The 19949-nt window shown below is 39.6% G+C and overlaps 1 protein-coding gene across 1 annotated transcript in view; it reads right to left on the bottom strand.

Annotated features, from left to right (window-relative positions):
* Positions 1–19268, bottom strand: part of LOC136863469 (protein suppressor 2 of zeste-like) — a 350894-nt gene extending 331626 nt beyond the window's left edge. Inside the window, exon 1 of the mRNA XM_068225950.1 lies at positions 19148–19268. The gene's annotated coding sequence lies outside the window, so the exon portion shown is untranslated. The remainder of the gene's footprint in view (positions 1–19147) is intronic.
* Positions 19269–19949: the final 681 nt, after the last annotated feature.

The following is a 19949-nucleotide window of genomic DNA, read 5'->3' as shown; positions in this document are numbered from 1 at the left end:
ACTGTACTGTAGGAATGTATGTTTGCATTGCGTATTTACGCACTCCTAGTGTATAATGCATGTAAGGTTCATTTTCGTTCACTCGTCGGCACAGGAAAACGAACACAACGGACATTGTTCTGATGGACTGCGTATCCATATGTGGCTGGGAGGCATGACTAGTCTTAAGGAGAATAATGGATAGGAAGAGCTTTGTGGAATACAACGTTTTACCGGTGGAGCGACGATTTTATTTCTCTCAAGCATACATTTTTTAATATTACATAAAATGAAATTAAAACAATCACGATGCTTTCACTGGGAACAGCTACGAGATTATTTGACACGAAAATAGCTCCTAACGCCACATACAGGCTGGAAATCGTCTGCGAGAAACTGATCATGGCGGACTTGAGGACACATGAAGCAGTCAGGTCACGCTTTCTGAAAGCTACCTTGGGGATAAGTTATCGAAATACGCAAAATCTTGACTAGCATATGAACTTCCCAAGGAGACCTTATTCAACGACGACCTCCGGATGAATAGAGGGCTACCATTCAGAGACGCCTGGGAGAAACTAATGAAGGACAGAGTGAAGAAAAGAGACGAAATCTGGATCGACTTTTATACAACGGAGGTCATAATGGCAGACGTGCAGCGATTTTCAGATGTCTTAATTAATCATCCTTCCAGGCTCCACTGCAACCAATTCCTTCAAAACACCACCTTTGCATTTAAATCTGTAGCAAGAAGCTACTATTTTTTTTAAATACGTACATATTATTCTACGTCAGAATTACTATAGGCATTAAGTTTATGATATCTTAAATGACCCTACTACATAGTTTCATTGCGACCGGTCTTGTCCAGCCCAAACAGTTTCCTTGTGAGACGAGAGGTAGGTTACAATCCCACTGACGCTCATCCCAAACGCAGCTTCCCATCGTTTTCTATTTCAACTTCGGCTGCGATAACGCAGGCGCAACTGCAGTAAAAATCCAAACAAGTTATCGTCGTTGTGCCTAGAAAAACCGCTATTTCATATATTTCAGCTCTGAACTCTGACCAGAAAGGTTCTATCATCTAAGTTTCAGTACTGCATGAACACTATCAACGAATTGTTGCGGGTCAGTATTGCTCCGACAACACTGTCACACGGCGGAATTTCGAGGCGCAACAACGTAATGTAATTCACGTGCCCATAGTACAGGGACACTGTTGACATGGTTTTCGAATACGCAGTAACGACATCAGTGATATGAAATACGTCCCAAATTTTACTGTTCAGTTCTCTACTTTTGACTTCAGGGCAACTGGACGTCAAACCTGGATGTTTTAGGCCCGACATGTAGGTTCATATAAAAGAAACTATTCTTTTCATGACTACCAAACTCTTTTCAACTTTCAACTTCAACTAGGGCAAATCATATACATAATTTCAACTATCTCTCACTCTAAATTAACAGGGATGAAAAAAGCAGCAAATCGCGTTAAAAATTCAAACTTCTGCCAAATCTTTAGGTAAGCCTGTATTTTCACGGAAGATATACTATTACTTTCTTAGTCATAATTCTTTTTGTGCAAGTTAATAACACTAGTACCTACAATAAAGACTTAAAAGTGTATCCAAAAATATTTTACCCTATTACAATGGGTTATCAAATGTAAAATATGTTTTCCTCCATAATTTGGAAGTAATTAATGCCATGATTACGTATATTTTTGGGGAGAATATACTTCTTGCACGTCTTTCTTGTAGCGTTTCGGAAATGGTTTCTGAGTAATCCAAAAATTTAAAAGTGTCACTTTCGGAAATGCAGTGTTTTAGCTAACAGCTACCCGCCGTATTTGAACAGCCATTCAGAAAACATACAGATATTATATACATTTTTAATTTAGAAGAGTTTATTCTCAAAGATGTGAAAACGTGTGAATTTTTAAGCCTTTTCGCGCCCAGGAGCCCTTTAAAAGTAGCGGTTCGCTACTATACGAGAGCGTTTATAATTACTTTTTATTTTTTAATCATCAGTGAACGAATGTTATGCAGTTAAGGTATGCATTACGGAAATATAAGCATGTTATAACCTACCAGTCTCCTTGACACTACCTGCCTCGCTAATGCTTTTTGTAAAGTTGAACACGAAGCTATCAAAATTAGGCCCCCAGCTATCGAAATAAGCCACCCAGGACTTGTTCAGGTAGTTTTTCGTGGAAGTGTATACGGTAAGAACTCTAGTTGTAGACCAAGGCATAAATATGAGGAACAGATTAGAGTAGAAATAAGAAGGAGTACTTACGCAGAAAGCACAGGATAGGGTGGCATGTAGAGCTGCATGAGACCAGACAATGGACTGATGACCCAAACAGCAACGTCAAAATTGGGAATTCTGGAATGTTTGAAATGTTATTTCACCACATTTTAACTTCGGTACCTAGATTATTGATCTCAAAATGCGGAAACGTCCAGCACCGCAATCGGCTGGGAAGGACAGCGGCTTCTCCTGACTCAAGGAATTTTCGCTCACAAGATCTAATACCTTTCGCTCTCAGAGAGGAACTCTTCTGTCAGTAACTCTAATGAGAATTTCGTCGCTCCCACCTTTTGCCCATGGTTTTTCATTGCCCTAAACAGGGGCAGATTTATGGGATTACGCAAGCTGCAATGGCGAAGAGCCCTGATTTCCGTAAGGCCCAACAATAAGAGTGAATTGAGAGGTAAAACGGGAAGAAAGGGAAAAATGAGGGGAAAATTGCGTTGAGTGTAATTTTTCACGTATTCATAGAAAAGTAACCGTGGTTCAAACTTTATTACAGCGCTAGTCATGTATTCTTTACTTAAAACCTGAAAAGCTGGCAAACCTACTTGACCGATGGATAACATTTTATTAATTGCGGAGCTTTTCCGTTTATGCGTGGTGGCAATAATGTAGACCATAACGTTAGCGGCATAAACTTAAACATCATCGATATTTTTATGCTTGATCTAAACTTTGTTGGTGTACACTATTTTCTTCTTTACAATTAACGTTGTGCCTAAGTAAAGTCACATTTTACTATTATGTAGTATTAATCCATCGCCATCAAAACAATTACTGTTCTTTCATTTACATATTTTGCTATTGCTCCTAAAGATGAAACCAGTGAAACGTATTTATGAATCAGGTTAGGAGAAGTGAAAAGAGAAAATGGAGAGAGACGAAGTCTTCAAAATTAATCGCATAGTTTTTTAACATTTCTACGAAATTCTGTGCAGGGTCATTAATTGCAGTACATTTAGAAAATGTACCAAATAAATGCAGGTGTGTGTTAAGACAAGGGGTTCCGAAAATATTCAGTAAGACGGCCCCATACAACATAAATCTACCTGATCCTAAACATTAACAGCCACCAATTAACTTAATCTTGTACATTTCAGGCAGTTTTAGGATTTACTTTATTAATGGAATCAGAGAGGAAACAAACGGTGAAGTACTTAGTATATTCAAATGAGTAAGTCGCCTTGGGTAGTCTTTAATTTCATAGTTATCGACGTGTTTACTACAGAGAAGTCAACCTTTAGTTGCTAAACCACCAAACCCACGAAGAGAGACTAAACCGTCGACATTATGAGATGGAACGAAATGATTTGTCACAACACTACTGGGGTTGACATAACGACGTCGAGCACTATTAAGTCACAAACACGCTTAATGTATAAAGTTTAATTATTTTTTTCATTCTTCTTCCGGACATCACTTTTCACGAGGAAAATACTTTGAGGTAACGTGTCCTCATTGTTAGTTAGATAATTTAGCTCAAGAAGAGGAGTCTTGAATGGTACGATGTTACATGAAAGTTGACAAAACGTCTGGAAGCCCATGAAAACGATAAAAAAGATTGAGTGTCACTGATCACAAGTAGATAACGTTGTCCTTTCTCTGGCATACCGATGGCCGAGATTGAATACCTCGTATCTCAAAAAGTTCTTCCTATCCATTATTTCCCTTAAGATTGGTCACGCCTCCCAGCCACACATGAATATGCAGTCCATCAGAACAATGTTCATTGGGTTTATTTTCCTATGCTCATGCGTAAAGGAAAATGAACCTTATAAAATTATACTGTAGGAGTCAGTAATTACGTCACGCAGACATACTTTCCTATAGTACGGTACGATAAGGTTCATTTTCCTTCACACGTCGGCATAGGAATAAAGAACACAACGAACATTGTTGTGATGGACTGCGTATTCATGTGTGGCTGGGAGGCGTAACCAGTCTTAAGGGAAGTAATGGATAGGAAGAACTTTGTGAGATACGAGGTTTTCATTCTAGGCCATCGATACTCTGTTGGTATGAAGTCACTAAATTCCACAGACGCATATTTCCTGTTCTAGACAGACAGAAGCTAGAAATTTAACGTCGCACAAACTTATATCGGTTTTCGGGGACGATAGGATAGGGAAGGGCTAGAACAGGGAAGGATGCAGCCGCGTCCTTAATTAAGGTACAGCCATGGTGTCAAAATGGGAAACCGTGGAAAATAATCTTCAGAGTTGTTGTTAGTGGTGTATGCAAGCTCACAGCTACCACGCGCTAACCACGCAACTAAATCGCTTGGTCCTGTTGAAGACAAACTGCCCCATTTTGATTTTTTTTAAAATTCTCTTCTTCAGTAATATTATCTCGATATAATTCTCAACAGCATTCAGAAACAGTTCTCTAGCACGCAACTAAAGGCGAGATATCTGCAATGGTGTGCTGAAAGACTAAAGCGAACACTTTCACGCCATTATTGCTTTCCAGTGGTACTTAAAAACTGGGGTAGCTTGTGTAAATATTACTACTGCCGTCATTATCCTGCCGCGTGTTAACAGTAAGATGAGCCACGACATTTCATCTTACGTGTCCACAGATATTACCTCGGCTGGCTCTTACTAGGTTCTCAAACCTTACCTCTTCGTTCTTCCAGGGAATAACTTGCAGTTAAATCTTTCGATCTGCAGTACATTAGCACATAGATAGATAGATAGATAGATAGATAGATAGATAGATAGATAGATAGATATCGCAGACCTATATCGTCCAGCCATTTTGTCAAAACGACAGCCGTGTTGGAATGTGAAACAGAAGGGATTCGACAAGGAATTAATGACGTTGGCAGGCGGTAGGATTTGAATCTATGTCCTTGGAATCAACATAGAGTGGCCACAGCAGTCCACACCCAGCAATCCCTACGGATGTTCTAAAATAACTCGGTACACTATAGGCCTTACTACTATTATTTCGCGAAATAGCACTAGTTACAAACCGTCTCATTTTCTACAGATGATTCAGATGGGACTCACTACGATCATTTATCCAAATTCTTCGTGGCACTAAGTTTGTCAGGGTATGTGGATAATTTAACAAAATGCCAGTCTAAAATAACGTCTACACCAACGCTTGCTCTTCGTCATTGGGTATTTTGGCATATCTTATTAATACACCAAATCGTCGTTGCCGGGACGAAACCTCCTATGTGTTAATTTTTTTTTAGGTATACTGACCCGCAGCACATACATTATGAAGAGCGAGAATGCCTTGACAACTGTCACACAATATTGCACCTTAGATGACAGAACCTTACCGGCCAAAGTTTTAAGCTAAAATATTTCACATAGGAGGTTTTGTCCCGGTAACGACGAAATATTACAAAGCATTGTTTAATTTACCTGCAAGGAAAGTACAGACTGGAAACCATAACTTTTGAAATTTAGAGAATATCCGGATAAGGACGCCCGGATACTTATGACAATGAACGCTTTCAATGTAAAATATCAATGTTCGCATGCTTATTTCTGCAAGAACTAATCTGAAAAATTCCAAATTTGGCAGAAAATACACAGGAATGAGTGAAGTCTTCACTGTTACATTATAATTCAAAATACTGTTGGTTTTATCATAAAAGAATACAGTCCAACGCAAATAAACTAGAGTAGTACGACTCCAAACGTTTCTTCCAGATTTTTGCTATCCATTGATTCTACAGAGGAGAGAACTGTCAACGTGTACAACTAACGAATGTATTGGTTCTTAATCTTAATTCTAAACAAGCTGTATAAGCTTCCCGTTGTCGGTTACCTCAACTCACTAACCGTCGTAACCATCTCATCAGTGTCGTGATATTTCAGCAGTCACGCAAAGGATAATTTAGTATTGTACTGTATAGGCCTATACCGAAACAAAATGTGAAGGAGGATGAAAGTGAGGCTATACATGAATGTGATGTCATTTTGTCCAAACAACGATACATTCCCAAATTTTTAAAGACATAATATTCGTCCGATATACGAAAATCTAATCGAAACCCGCCAGGACATGACAGTCAATGGGGTGAATATGTACTGAAGGATTTCCTTTACTTAATTTTTGTGCAATTTTCTTTACGTTGCACCGACACCGTCGTTTTACGGCGACGGCGGGATAGGATATGGATAGAAATGAAAAGGAAGCGACCGTGGCCTTAATTAAGGGACAGCCCCAGTATTTGCCTGGTGTGAAAATGGGAAACCACCGAAAACCACCTTCGGGGCTGATGACAGAGGCGTTCGAAACCACCATCTCCCGAATGCAAGCTGACAGCTACGTAATCGAACCGCGCAGCACTTGCTGGGTACATTCCTTGTACAATTACTTTTGGGCACTATTACATCTTTAAGATATCGCTCTCTTGACATTGCAATAGGATCCTTCAATTTTGAATATTAATAACGACAACAATAAATAATTGTAAAGCATTCAATATTCCTCTCAGGTAGTATTCATAAAAGCTTAAAAACTGGTGCTCTGTTGACTGGGCCTTACCTGCCTGCAAGAGATAGAAATGACAGGAGCATGGAAGTAAGGTTGTTATACAGTAAATGAATTTAACTGACAGTTTAATTCTACAATTTATATTCACATGAAAATAAACTTGGAATATATTGCAAATTAATCTACAATGTTAATTACCTGAATCAGATCAGCCTTGATAATTAATCCCCTTAGGAATCACAATATAACTCCCATTTCAATAAAGGACGAGTACTCACTTACGCAGATCGTTGCTTTCCTATTTAGTTTGTACATCACTACCTGATGATCCACAGTAATAAAACCTGAACAGTTCATATGACAGTTCTTTTGTGTTAATATAAATAGTAGGATCAAACTGTCAGTTAAATTAATTTATTACAACCTATCAAAATCGAGGGAGTGTATGGCGACCACTGACTACTATTTATCTGCTCTTTCGGCTAATTATATATTATCAATATTATCATGCATTTATATGAGACAGGATTAGCGAAATTTATTATTATTACTATTTCTGAGTGATCTACCGCCAATGATCAAGTTTTCCGATGCGTAAGTTCTTATAACTCTTCAGGTTTTATTACTGTGTTATAATGTCTTACTTTTGTTTTCCGAGATAATGATATTTTGTTATATGTGTTCCAAGTGATTTGACATGCTTTCTGTAATCTAGTAATTCTCTCCTGATTTTCTTCACGATTTAATCCAGAAGGTTGAAATGATTTCTCCAAGGTATTTGAATATATTTATACTTGGGAAATTTGTCCAAATTTAATCATCATGGCTTCCCCACCCAGGAGCCGAGAGGCTCCTTCCATGTACTGTGTTTTATTAATATGATATTTGAAGTCCTGTTTTGGCTGCAATTTCATGTAGGTTTTCGAGGGGGTGGATTGCTTCTTGCCTATTATTAGAAAGAATTGCCAGGTGAACCGCACGTGAATTTTGTTTTTCAGCTGTCTACAAAGAGTTATTCCTTTAACTTCTTTTTCCCGGGTTCTGATTACTTTTTCTACAGCAAGATTGAACAAGAGAGGTGACAGTCCATCTCCTTGTCGAACCCCTGTGTTGACATCAAAAGGCTCAGATATTTCTCCTAAGAAAATAACTTTGGAAGTAGTGTCAGTTAATGTTTGCCTGATCAATTCTCTTGTTTTTCTGTCTGCTATAAATTCTTCGAGTACTTTGAAAAGTGTCCATCGCTCTATGTAGTTATACACTTTTCTAAAGTCTACGAAGGTGATCACTGTTTGCCTAGTTTTGCGCATTTGTAAGATAGTTTTGAGATTGAGTATTTGTTCTGTGTATGATCTTCCCTTTCTGAAACCTGCCTGGTATTCTCCAATGAGGTGATCTGTTTGTCTTTCAAGTCTTCTCAAGTGTTCTCAAGTGTTCTTTTGGAGGAAATTTTGTAAGTGACTGATACCAAGGAGATACCTCTATAGTTGTTGATGTCAGTTTTATCACCTTTTCGTGCAGTGGTTGAATTAGTGCACATTTCCAGTCCACAGGAATCTTTTCCGTGACCCAGATATCACTCAGAATAGCATACAGTTTCGAGGCAAGTCTTTCGCCACCAATCTTCCATATTTTGGCAAATATATCGTCCTGACCTGGAGCTTTGTTATTTTTTCAGTTCACTGATAATTTGTTTGATTTCTTCTAGTGTAGGTGGTTCTGAATCTGGATCTGGTGTGGGTTTTTCAAAGGTGAGTTGCTCTCGAGGGGATTCACAGTTTATTATTATTATTATTATTATTATTATTATTATTATTATTATTATTATTATGTCCGGCTTCATGGTTAAATGGTTAGCGTGCTGGCCTTTGGTCAGAGGAGTCCCGGGTTCTATTCACTTCGGGGTAGGGAATTTTAACCATACCGAGCTCGACAGCCGCAGTCGCTTAAGTGCGGCCAGTATCCAGTATTCGGGAGATAGTAGGTTCGAACCCCATTGTCGCCAGCCCCGAAGATGGTTTTCCAGTGGTATCCCATTTTCACACCAGGCAAATGCTGGGGCTGTACCTCAATTAAGGCCACGGACGCTTCCTTCCCAGTCCTGTCCCATCGTCGCCATAAGCCATATCTGTGTCGGCGCGACGTAAAGCCAATAGCAAAAAAATAAATAAAAAATAATTGGTTAATTTCGCTGACACGGGGGCTGGGTGTACGTGTCGTCTTCATCATAATTACATCATCACGACGCGCAGGTCGCTTACGGGAGTCAAATCAAAAGACTTGCATCTGGCGACCCGAACTTGTCCTTGGACATTCCCGGCACTAAAAGCCATACGCCATTTCATTATTATTATTATTATTATTATTATTATTATTATTATTATTATTATTATTATTATTATTATTATATGAGAGGTACGGAGGTGTTACAGCAGGTATACGTATATGGTGTGTCTCCTATATCTTCCTGATCAACAGAGGCTAATGACCACGCGGTATTTTACCTTATCAAAACAATCGTGACCAAAACCACTATCATCGGCAGTTCACTTCTCACCGTGATGACTTAACAATATTTCCAAGTCAGCGATACTTGTCGCAGAATCAAAACTACTGAAAATCTCCATTATTCTTCATAAACTAAAATAGATCGGAAAGTATACTTTGCACAATTTTTATTAATCTAAATTCAGTCTTCTGCTACAACTAATATTAACGGAGAAAACTGAGATTTTCAGTTTTGGATTCCGTAATACTGCAACGTCACTGTTTTTGCACAACCTGGCTGTCCCTGTACATGAATATCCAGTCTCGAGAAGAGCTGTTAACCTAAACCGTTCTCCCATGATATCATAACAAACTGACAAAAATTGAATTGACCCTATTGTCGACTTTCGTATATCTAATGCGAGATAAAAGCGAAGTATGAGGAAAAGATATGAGGTGCACAGAAAAAATATGACTTTTAAATAGACAGGAGAAACCAAACCCCATGGTACAACAGCCCGAAATTTCATGGACTACCGAGTGACCACTGCTCAGCCCGAAGGCCTGCAAATTTTGAAGTGTCCTGTGGTCAGCACGACGAATCTTCTCGGACGTTATTCTTGGCTTTTTAGACCAGAACCGCTACAGTGGTGGAAATTAGTATAAAGGCAGTATGACGGCACGTGGTTTTGTGGTGGGCAAAAATGTGTATTTACTTATTTAATATTGCACGCATTTTTTCCCCATACAGATTACGGTCAAAGCATACAAATACATTCTCATTTTACGTTTAGCATTTGCACTTGAAAAAATACATATATTATACCTAGGCCTATGTGGAAATTGATATACAGGCACTTATGTAGGCTATTTCTGGTAAACAGTAAACATATCACAGCAATGACCTAGTATTTAGATGAAACTACATTGCTCTTAATAACTGCGAAAATCCTCTTGGGCATTGATTGTATAACAGCAGTGGTTACTTCTTCTGTGATTGAGGTCCACTCCATTCGAATTGCAGTTTTCAGCTCAGCCAAAGTCGCAAACTGCCGTACATTGTGATAAACACGTCTTGCTAGGATCCTCCATAAATTCTCTATTGGATTTAAATCTCAATGGCCAGCCCATAAGTGTAATTCCTTTACCTCTTAACCTCTTATTTGTCTTGGCAGACCTGTGAATCCCAGCGTTATGTTGTTGGAAAATCAAATTATCATCATCAAATTCCTCATATATACGAACCAATTCAAATTCCAGCATTTCTGTATTTCATTTTGGGGTGCATCCATGCTATTTTAAAAGTGCCTTTAACATAGATTGCTGCCCAGATCCAAACGCTGCCACCGCCAAAATTTCTACTCATCTGAACCTGTTCTCCTTTATGGAGATCTTGCCAATAATATTGAAAACCATCTGGCTCATTAAAATTAAAATTCTTCTCATCATTGAATATTACTTTGTTCCATTCTAAGGTCGATAACATGTGTTCCTCAGCAAACTGCAACGTAGCCTCCTTATGGGCACTGTTTAAAGGTGGCTTATGGGGTTGTTTCTTGAATGCAAGATGCTCGTCTTCAGCCAGGCTTTGTCTAACGCGCCTGGAAGTGACTCGTAAGTACAAATCAGCACGATTTGAGAGGAACACAAGCTGATAACTTTTGCTTTACGGATAATCAAACGCTTATCCGTCGCTGACAAATCTCTTGTCCGACCATATTTACATTTTTTTTTCATATTGTGCACACAGTTTGACAAAATGATCAATAAGACAACTTGAACGCCCTAATTTCTTTGCAATGTTGGTATTAAACAGACCCATTTCTTTGTAAGCCTTAATACTTGCTTGCTCTTCACCTGAGAGAGACTTTCCACGTAGCATTATTCCAACTGCTGTACGTGCGAACTGGACGGCGTTTCCAGACACACTTCCAAGCTATAACATTTTACATTTATCACCGATGCAAGTGTCCGTCTCCATAGCTAAGTGGTTAGCATGATGGCCTTTGGTCACAGGGGTCCCGGTTCGATTCCCGGCAAGGTTGGGAATTTTAACCATAATTGGTTAATTCCCTTGGCACGGGGACTGGGTGTAGGCCTATGTGCCGCATTCATCACCATTCCATCCTCATGACGACGCGCAGGTCGCCTATGGGAGTCAAATCAAATGACCTGCACCAGGCCTCTCCGGAAACCACATGGCATTTATTTTTGCTCTTGCAAGTCAAACAGCGTACCTCCCTTGATAACAACTTCCACCACTACAACCGTCGTTCTTTTTTTTATTTCAGTACTAATGCTGAAGGTAGCCTACAATGAGAATGTTTTTATGTGCTTTGATTGTAAACTGTACGGGAAAAATGTGTGCAATACTAAGTAAGTAAATATTTTTCCCATACAAAACCACGTGCTTTTGTACTAATTCCCACCACTGTGTCTCACTGTCAGATAACTCCTCAACTATAATAATCACGGGGGATGAGTGGACCTCGAACCAGCACTCAGATTCAGATAAAAGTCCCTGAACTGTCCGGGAATCGAACCCGAGGCCTGCTGTTAAGAGGCAGGCACGCTATCCCTACACCGCGTGGCCGGCTATTTCGAACACCAGACCGCCCAATTATAATTTTACTTGTACAGACGCCTGTCTGTTAGGTCATCAGCCCAGAGGCTGGTTGGATCCTCAAATATAATCACGAGAAGATACGCTGCTATATGGAAACCGCAAAAACCGATAGCGGCGCCAAAATGAGGCATACTGCGCAAGATGAGGAGTGAGGTAGTTTGCCATTGTTTCCCTCACTGGGTCAGAAAGTGCTATTGAAGCGCGACTGACACTATGAGCAGCACCTTTCATAATAATCAGACGCAATGGTTTTGCTCCGAATGTAATTCCTTAGTAGTCTACTACCGATACCCTAGCAACTTCTATAGTGTCAAAGCCATGGAGCTAGGACTTCGATGGAAGCCACATTTTGCTCCCGCCAGGTACCAAGAGACAGATGTAAATGTGCTGCATCCACCAAGAAATGGCAGTAGGCGGACTTATATAGATAGGTGACGTTTAATTAATATCTACAGTGGGGCACACGAGAGTTGAAGTCTGACATTTGGCGCCACCACCGGAGAGAAAATGTTGACTAACGCTGCTCGAAAATGGTCTGTTGCTATGGCAACGATAACAGAGATGTCACATTTATGAACGCTATCGCCACGTGGGTTGGCTTGCTCTCTGTCGCTATTGTCATTTTCGGAGAAGTACTGCGTTAGTTGTTGCTTGTTTTTGTAATAATTTTTGTGTTGTTTCTTGAATATTATTTTCGTTGTTAGTTTATTTTTTTGTAAGTTAATCAGTGGCTAGTTGCACTGTTCTATTCTCCACTTGACATGTGCATTTATTAAGGTTATTGTCAGTTTAGTGAATATGAAATCTCATATTTACCGCCAATAGCGTGTTCTGTCTTAAATGCCGGAATTATCAGCACGAGCTTAGGAACGGGTCAAAGTTCACTGAATTGCATTAGGCCAAAATAGTTGATTAAATATTCAGCCTGTATGAAAGAGTGATATGCCGCAAACTGAGGTAATTATGACAACGCAACGTACTTTGTAGTTACTGCTTTCGCCGCTCAAATGTCAGACTTCAACTCTCGTGGGCCCAACTATAATACCATACCACCAAATTATAATGTTATTTGTATAGAGAGGAGGCGTTTACTTAACTCTTTACACCAGACCTCCCTCCATCTAAGAGTATAAACGAAATTCAGATTAGAGTCTACTTTGTAGTAGTCGGTCCTATTTGGCAGTTCTCCAAAGATTCGCTGTCGCTGCTGTGGCAAAACCACGAATGTGGCAATGCTCTTCCTACCCATTATTTCCCTTAAGACCGGGCACGCCTCCCAGGCACATATTTAATTACACACGCTCATAGAAAAAGGAACTCAACGAAAATTATTCTGACAGATTGCACATCAACCTGGGATGCATGACAGTCTACCGGGTGATTTAAAAGGTTACGCAAAAATGTAAGTGGCCCACAGAGGGGTCGAAATACAACAACTGTCTAGTGGGAACGTGTGGTCTAGTACGAGACCCTGAGTCACGGCAAAACCTGCAAATGCCAGGAACGATATGTGGGGAAATGCATTTTTTCAAAATTTGCTATATCGTCGTTGAGGAAACAAAACCTTGTATGCCGAAATGCTCTTCTTATCAATCATTATTTCCCTTAAGACCGGTCACGCCACCTAGCCACATATGGATATCCAGTCCATCAGAACGGTGTTCGCTGTGTTCATTTTCCTATGCATGTGTGTAAGGGAAAATTAACCTTACTGTACAGTACTGTGGGAATGTAGATATATTTGCATGACCTATTTACGCACTCCTACAGTATAATGTATTTAAGGTTCATTTTTCTTTACACACCAGCATGGGAAAATGAACACAACGAACACTGTTCTGATGGATTGCAGATCCATATGTGGTTGGGAATTTTATTTCAAAAAGTAGACTAAATTACGAGTAAGAATTACTGAAGAAGGATTCGATTATTTTTACTGAATTACTTTTCAACTCTGCTTCAAAACAAGGCACTTGAGTCTAAATTCCCAGTGCAGTCATTTAATGCAGTAGAAAGAAAAATGTACGAGTATAGAATTTCTTTAACAACATGGAAAGATTCTGCATTTATTTACAATAAGGCACGATAACGCCACCTTTCCAGGATTACATAAGATCGGCAGGATATACAGGCTCAATTTGGGACTTGGTCGAGGATTAAAAACCGAAAAATCTTCCTGTCCCGGTGCAGTGATTCTAGGCAACTGAAAGAGAGTCTGGGTTGGAATCCAGGAAACGCAGGTTGGGAGCAGAGTGAGTGGAACACACCGCAAGCCCGCCTACTTTCAAAGAGAATTACGCTGAGTAGCAATTGAAACAAGCATGATTACTAGCAAAATTGAAGTTCAATCAATATAGGCCTACTTATAATTCTAATAATTCTAATTACATTGTATACAAAACTATGTTTTAGTCTATAAATCACCATATTTCCTGTTTTACACTGCAGATTGAATATTAACATCCCTTCTACACTATGATATTAATCACACAGGGCCGATGACCTTCGATGTTAGGCCCCTTAAAACAACAAGCAAGCATCATATTAATCACAATCATAATCATCATCTCAGGTCTATTTATTTAATCCAACCTCCAATCAAGAATGTAGTTAAGTGTAAGAGAGGGCCCTAAAACATAAATAAATAATAAATGCATAAAATCAAGTGAAATTACATGCAGAAGACAATGCCAGGTAGGAGGAATTCCTCTTAGGCCTATAATACTAAGGAAGAGGGACAAGTCTCTCCCAGCCACTGCTAGTAGACAAGGTATCCTAGAAAATTTAAAAGCATAACAGGTATCGCCGGCCCCGCGGTGTGGACACCTCTTACCGCGAGGCCCTGGATTCGATTCCCGGCCAGGTCAAGGACTTTTACTTGAATCTACGGGAAGTTCGAGGTCCACTCAGCCTACGTTAGAAAAACTGAGGAGCTATCTGATTTTGAGGTGACGGCCCCGGTCTTGAAAGTAAAGAATGACGACCGAGTGGATTGGTAGTGCTGACCATGTGACACCTCGTAATCTGCTGGTCTTCAGGCTAAGCAACTGTCTGTTAGGCCAGGCCCGTCAGTGTTGTAGCGCCATTGGGTTTAGGTTTTTCATTTTTATAAAATGTAACGCTTAAATAGCTGGCGCTGATAAAGATTGTTTAATTTCATGGCTCAAAGACTCCAGCGCGCGTGAATGTTTTCTAATAATATATCAAGAAGTCCCTAGTGCGTACAGTATCTACAACCATTCTGGGCTGGAATTACAAATATGTACTGCGATAGATGATATAGGCAACCATCCAAGCACTTGTCAAGTGCACGCGCAAACATTTTGCACCAATGACAGCCGCTGTCAGCACCACTGTGACAAACTTACACCTGAGTAAAGAGGCAGGTTGAATTAGTAAATTCCAGAGATAGCTGAATACACATCGGGGTCAAGGTCAAATAGTCAATTGATGGATTTCAATCGCATTTCTGTGTTTCTGACGTAGTCATGGCTTAGCGATTAGATATCCAATCATTGTGCCCAGGGATTTATTGTCTGGGTAAAAGGTGGACACAATCGTTCTCCCCTCTCCCCTTTACACATTTAACCAACGTTTCATCTGGACTTTGTGGGGACAATATAATTACATTTCAAAACAGTGCGGTGCATTTCACATGCTGACTCATTAATAGTTTCCACATTACACCCTAGCTATCAAAGCGTCGAAAAGGAATTTAGAAATGGCAACATTTCTTGAAGAAATAATCTTGGTTTTCTTCAAATAACGTAAATGAGTTCTTTTTGCACAATCGCATCAATAATAAACTATAAGCATTGTAGCTACTGTGGAATTTGAGCTCAGTGTTACAACAGAAATAATTCGTCGTTGCCGGTACAAAACCTCCTATGTGAACTATTTTAGCTTAGAACTTTGGCCGGTAAGGTTCTGTCATCTAAGGCGCAATATTGCGTGACAGTTGTCAAGGCATTCTCGCTCTTCATAATGTATGTGCTGCGGGTCAGTATATCTCCAAAAATGTTAACACATAGGAGGTTTCGTCCCGGCAACGACGAAAATCAAAGAACACATGTGAATGAAAGCACGATAAGAAAATTTTGGTGCAAGGAAATCGTAATCCCACTGCCATCAGTTGGGCTGAGTGGCTTGTGACCATACACTGCAAGGATTGAGGGCGAACCAAATCATTGAAGATGATAAGATATGCCGGTAAATTATTTCAACGAAATCGATAAATTACTGAAAACCTGAGTCACAATCTTCACCGATTCAGGGCTCCCACTTGTTTGATAAGAAGAGAAAATATCCTATGACGATGATTTCTCTCTGAAGAATCTGTCAAAAGTAAAGGTTACAAATCGTCGGCTTACGTCTAAAATCTCGTATGTCCTTTTTCGTAGATTTTACAGGAGAGACGAAAAACTTTCCATCTCGTGAAGAAGCGTCATTTTACCCCACAATTGTGGTTAGTTGTCTTACTTAATCTACTTTACATTGTTGAACGCAAATAATTTGCAATTATTGAAGTGATTCACATAGAATGAAATGTTATGTGCAATTTGCTTTACAAAAAGATATGATTCACTGGCAGAAAATATAAATCCCTGAATTAAAAAACTGCTGAATAGAAAATAACTATCTTAATTACAAATGGTAACCACATTCAATAACAATATTCTATTAAGACCAAACATTTCAGAAGCTAATAAACTCACCTTACCAATACCAGCGAATTATCAATGAAACTGCTTGTAAAATCTGCGATAACTTCAATACGTGATCAGAGGAAAACAAAGCTGCTTAAAGCAGTATTCTCGCGAACTGATAAGAACCAAAATAAAAAAAAAACGATTTCTATTTTTGAATTCTCGCGGGCTGCAGAGGCAATATTGTAAAATTCCTCGTATTCGATTTACTGTCATGACAACAACCAACTTAAACTTCTATCACTCGCCTAATTTTTGGGCCAATAATGGCAAACTGAAAATATACTCCTTTGTATACATTGTTAAGAATGAAACCCCGTATGTCTGTATTCCGGAAACTTTGTCAGACTTACGAGATCACAATTTGCATAGTGGTAACATACAGGCACATATGTAGGCTATAACCTGAAACTAAAATGATAGACTTCAGTGTTTTTAATGTAATATTTTGACCCCAGAAAACATACGAGGTTTCATTTTTCTTAAATAACATTGAAAATAATGGAAATGGTATCCCAGATTTTATACGTTAAAATAACTAGCTTAATGTTATCCGGTACCATAAAAATCTCAAATTTGACCAAAATCGGACTTAAGAGGTTTTAAAAGTAAGCCGATGAAATGTTTTAACGGGAGAATATCACTTCTTATTGCCGGGGCATGAGGAATAGGCTAAATGGTTTAGTTACCCTTTATTTAACTTAATTTACTTCTTAGATTTTCAAAATTACTGCTACTACTACAACTATTACTACCTACTACTACTACTACTAATAATAATAATAATAATGTGTTAACCATATGAGATATAATTCATGGTTATTTTCCCAACTATTCGAATATGAATATCGCTAGTAACATCCCATGCTAAGAAGGTTCTAACTACGATTGTGTTCCCATATAGGCCTACAGAAAGGAATACCACGTGGCAATGTCAACAACCAATCATAACAAAGCAATTGGTGTGGGTGCTCACTTCATGCTAGGTACGTGGCCTAGCCCTCGCCATGAGACTATTAAGTGGATATTCACGTATTCCTGGGATATTACAGTATAACTACTAAACAAAAATAATCTTCTTTCTTGAAAGTGGAACGTAGCCACTCTGAAGTCATTATGGGGACGGTGAAATAAAAAGCATTAAGTAAAATTACAGCATAATGATAATATCGGTGGTAAACAAGGCAGACAAATAAACTGACCCGCAGACATTAACATGAACAATACCAAACATATTCTTACGTGAAGTGAAAAATTTGAACTTACTGCAAAAGACAAAAGCTGTTGCACAAAATAATACGTAATCAATTGATAGCAGAATTACGAAATGACTAATCATAAAATATACAAACGACATGTTTACTGCATTCTTTTTCCAGCCTACAATAATAATGTTCTAATTTTCGTATTAGTGCTACGGATACGAACGTATGATACCTGTGGATCTTAAATTTAGGTGCAGGGAAAAAATAAGGATCTATTTCTGGAGCACGTCTATTTACGATTCTGCGCAAAGTAGCCTATGCATGGGTGTGAATACAAAACGGAACAATACCTGTCAAGAACAGACAAGCAATATCGACTCGGATGAGGGAGGATGGGAAGGGGAGTTGAAGAGAGAGGGGACTGAGAAAGTAAGGGAAAAGACAGTCAGCAGAGGAGGGGATTAATTACATCACAATATTAATAGATACACTAACAATTATTATTAATGAATGTATCCACTGCCAAATGTACAGTATTGACGTTGGAATTTTCAGGACATATAAATTAATTTTTCCGACAAGCAGCTGTTCTAATTTTCGAATGAAAGTATGTATGCAATGTTCGTAAACTGTGTGGCATATGATTGCGTTTTAATATACTTTCGGCATATTAGACTACAGAATAAAGCTCCTAGCCTTAGTAAAATGCAACTTCAATTGGAATGTAAATACACGCTCCAGTCACCCTTTTCCTTCCCCTCGGCTCCAGTGTTGCCAGTCCCGTCTCACCCTCCAGGACAGTGGCAGTCTATTATCACAGCGTTGCAACAGTGTTCTCATCCCACGCTCTCGAGGCGCACTAGCTGTTCAGGGCGAACGTTTGGCAACGTTGGACTGCATGCGCAGTGCTTCACTCAATACACACATTCGTATGCTTGTGCGATAGAGGGAGGCTTGGGCGCACATCTCTCTGTCCTTCTCCTTTGAGGTAACCGTGCCGAGCAGCATACAAGTGTGAGAGAGAGACAGCGAGCTTAGGGTCGATACAATGGAATTCCGACTGGGGAGTGTGCTGTGAACGAGAGTGAAAGGGAACAAGGGAAGAGAGGTGCGGTGAACTAGGGGATGAATTAGCTGAAGCAAGCAAGAGTGGTCCCTAGCTGGATTTATACAGAGAATATCCCTCGACCTAGAACATGCATATACTATCATTATAGACAAAATATACTAGAAATGACTGAAAAATTAAAGTCCTTATTCTAATCACCCTGCTATAACACAACACATCTATGCCGCTCTCATGCACGTACATTCAAGGATTCCACTTTCTCTCTTTCAAACTAGCCATGATTCCTGACTAGGTTACTTACGCTTGCTTTCAGCTCCGGCTGTTGCAGTATGCCATGCCCTTAGGGGCAATGCAGCCGCTCACCGCACGACTGTTTGTTTCCCAAAATGCCACATATCACCGTATTGCACTGTTAAACACAACTTTAACCACACACGAACACTCCTAGAAACGCACTGCATATTTATAATCACATTTTGCTAACATATATAACATAATATATAACTTATGGTTTATTTTAAAGAAAATTCTTGGAGGACGTTGCAACACCCTTCCACACACTCCGACGGTCTACTCGCGACTCCCAAACTGTGTGCTGTCTGCTTGCTTGCGGAGTGGAACCCCCCCTTCTCCCCCAAACCCCGATGCTCCCGTGCCGTCAGTCGGCCAGACAGAGTGGGTCCGCCTTGCGCAGGCCACGCCCGGACCAATCATAGCGTGCCTCCTGGATCTACGTCATCAAGAGTGCTCGCAAAGAGGGGAGACGAGACTTTCAGTATAAACTGATAACACAATACTTACAAACAACTCACCGCGTGGTATCCCTAACTCATCCTTAGGTGCAACTTCATCTATTCTCAGTCATCGCACCTGGAGGGTCAACATTATGTCGCTTCGTAGTATCAGAGTGTCATAACATTACAGCAGAAAGATATAATAACAGAAAATGGGTCCAAACCTCCGATCTGTTTTCTCGCTGGTGTGCATTTTAAAACCGTTGATTCTTGCTCAAGTACTAAACTCGTCTAGTGGAAATAAATCGTAAGGTCTTGACACATATTACACAGTTCTTGAACCAAGTATATCGCACGAGACGAAATCCA

This window comes from Anabrus simplex, chromosome 2, assembly GCF_040414725.1.
Source record: "Anabrus simplex isolate iqAnaSimp1 chromosome 2, ASM4041472v1, whole genome shotgun sequence".
NCBI classification, from domain to species: domain Eukaryota; kingdom Metazoa; phylum Arthropoda; class Insecta; order Orthoptera; family Tettigoniidae; genus Anabrus; species Anabrus simplex.
The sequence above is the reverse complement of the archived record's forward strand: the minus strand, read 5'-3'. Positions and strand labels throughout refer to the sequence as shown.